Source organism: Tupaia chinensis, unplaced genomic scaffold (assembly GCF_000334495.1).
Source record: "Tupaia chinensis unplaced genomic scaffold, TupChi_1.0 Scaffold000037_13, whole genome shotgun sequence".
Classification (NCBI taxonomy): domain Eukaryota; kingdom Metazoa; phylum Chordata; class Mammalia; order Scandentia; family Tupaiidae; genus Tupaia; species Tupaia belangeri.
The window spans coordinates 164,249-166,908 of record NW_006159471.1 but is presented as its reverse complement, the minus strand read 5'-3'; positions in this window follow the sequence as shown (position 1 = coordinate 166,908).

Sequence of the window (2,660 nt, the reverse complement as noted above, 5' to 3'; positions counted from 1 at the left end):
AAAAACCCCAGCTTCACCTGTTCCCCCCCCCCCCCAGCCATAACACAAGATGCCCTTGCCACCTCACTTTCCCCATCCCTTGTCTCCTTGTCCCCAATCAGGACAAGTCCCTTGCATGAAGGAGTCAGAATAGAATCACTCACCACTGGGCCATAGAGTAATTTCCCCTTCCCTAAATGTTCATGGGGGTTGGGCTGAGCATCTCTCCTCTCTGCTAGGGCCTCCCTCTGATCACAGCCCTAGTCCCACATGACTGGAGAGAGAAGAAGAGGGCTGGGAATAGGAGGGGTCATTCAATTAAGAGGACAAGGAACTCCTGGCCTGCAGAGGTCAGAGAGGCAAAGGGACTTGTTCAAAGTCGTGCACTTACATAATCAAATAAACAGTAATAGCTAACCCTCCTGTTGAGGGCTGCCTAAGTGCCAGGTGCTTCTACAAGTACTTTATAGGTGTTAACTCTTTTCATACTTATAATAGCTCATGAAGAAGGTACCATTGTTATCTCCAACTTACAGATGAAGAAATAGAGTCACAGGAGCCAAAAATAGTTGCCAAAGGCTAGCGGTCAGTATAGTTAAACCCTGAGGTTCTAAAGCCAGACTATGGTGTGGTCAATAGCCACACCCTCTCTTAAAGGCAAGAGACAGAAGGATCCATCTTCCCCACCCCCCTTCTTTCCCTTCCTCTCTCCCCTACCCTTTTCCCTTCCTCTCCCCACTATCCTCTTCCCTTCCCCTTCCCTTATTTCCCCCTCCCCTCACTCTCTCCTCTCCTTCTCTTTCCCCCTCCTCCCCTCAGAGTTTTCCACCTCTCTGTAGTTGAACTTCTCTTTGCATCCAGGCTCATGATTGCAAACGATCCAATCAGAAAGAAGCATGTACAGGACTGGCCCAATTAGAAGCAAAGAGCTTGGAAATCAGGGACCAATCGGAGAGGGCAACTCAAAGGGGCAGTCCAATGCACAGTGGCTATGATTGGGATTGTGGGAGGACCAATCAGAGAGGGCATAACCAAGTACGCTAGCCATTGGAGTCAGCACAGTGGGGCGTGGCTTTGGGCTTGGGACGATCCCTTAGAGGCTCTGTACAAACAAGGCACCGCCTCCTCTTGTTTCTCCATCCTACCTTCTGAGTTCCCACAGATCCATTGAATCTGTATTTTAGGCTTTCTCTCCTAACCCTGAAAGTCAGCAAGGTGATGAGGGCTGATGTTGAAGAGGCAGAGACGTTAGGGCAAAGTTGAAAGTGGAATTTATGACTAGCCACGCTAGGCTCAGTTAGTGTGCTGTGGGGGTGGAGGCTGGGGTGGACCTGTGGGGCTCGAGCTGAAGGGGTGGGGCCTAGGCTTGTGGGCGGAGCCTAGGCTGAGACCGTCTGAATGTTCCGTGCTTTGGGGTGGTCTCTGAGGTCCTGGTGTGGGGCTTGGGCTGAATGGGCTTTGCTTGGGTCAGATAGAGCTGGAGCTTTTGTTTGGGGTCATACGTTGGAGCGGGGCTTAAATTGTCGAGGAATAGGATTAGTTGTGGGTTTGTGTTAGAAGGTGTGGGGCAGAAATCAGGGCTCTGAGCTGGGGGAAAAAAATTACACTGTTTCCACCTGTTGCCCTCTCAGGCCAACTCACATTTTGAACCTAATGGGATGGACATTCCTCAGCCCCTGGGATATACCCCTTTTCGTTTATTCCTTACTGCAGTCCTTGAAGTGATTCTGCAAAAGGCCTAGCTCCCTAGCCCCCTCCCAAGATGAGCTCAAGAACGTATATTTACTGAGTGCCTGTGGGTGTAAATCCCTCTTCAGGCGCTGGACAGAATGGGTGCCACTCCCCTCAGGAGATTGATATTTCAATGACTAAAAGAGAAACAAGGGAGAAATAGGTAAACAGAGAAGTAAACAAATAAGAGCCTTATGAGGAGTGATTAGTGCTATGAGGCAAGTAAAATGAAGGAATGTGTTAGTAGAAATGATGGGACCCAGGGTCGGCGATGGCAACGTGGTTCCGGCAGCTGAATCCTACATGGGTGACTGTGCAGTTGCAGTCCTAGACCCAATGGCTTGAGAAACATGTCAGGCGCATGTGCATGTCTCAAATCCTGGAAGGAGAAATAAAAGAAAGGATTGTGGCATGGCCATTTCCCATGGGGGTGCTTTCTCACTTTCCCTCTCTCTCTTTCTGTCCCTCTGGTGAGTGCACATGCCCTCCGGCAAATAAAAAAGCAAAAAAAAAAAAAAAAAAAAAGGGACAGAAAGAAAGAAAAAAGGAAAGTAATGATGAGGATCCCATGTTGGTGGCACAGTCCATAGCCAAAGTGCAGTACTGGGAGCCTCTTGGCCAGTCGCAGGTTAGGGTTGCCAGTCCTGAAACACACAAGACTGCCAACACCACACCCAACAAGCTGGAGGGCTGGGGGAAAGGGATTGGGGCATGATCAGACCTTATCTAGGGTGTCCCCCTAACTCTCTTGAGTGCGGGTACTCTTGCTCATGAATAAAATACATAAACTTAAAAAAAGAGTCCTGCCCTCTTCTTCCCAAGATTTATTATGAAAAATGTCAAACATACAACAAAGTTGACATAATTTTACAATGAACAGCCCCATACCCACCACCTAGGTTTTTTTTTTTTTTTTCTTCTTTTTTGGAGAGGTTTTCCCTATAGGGGAC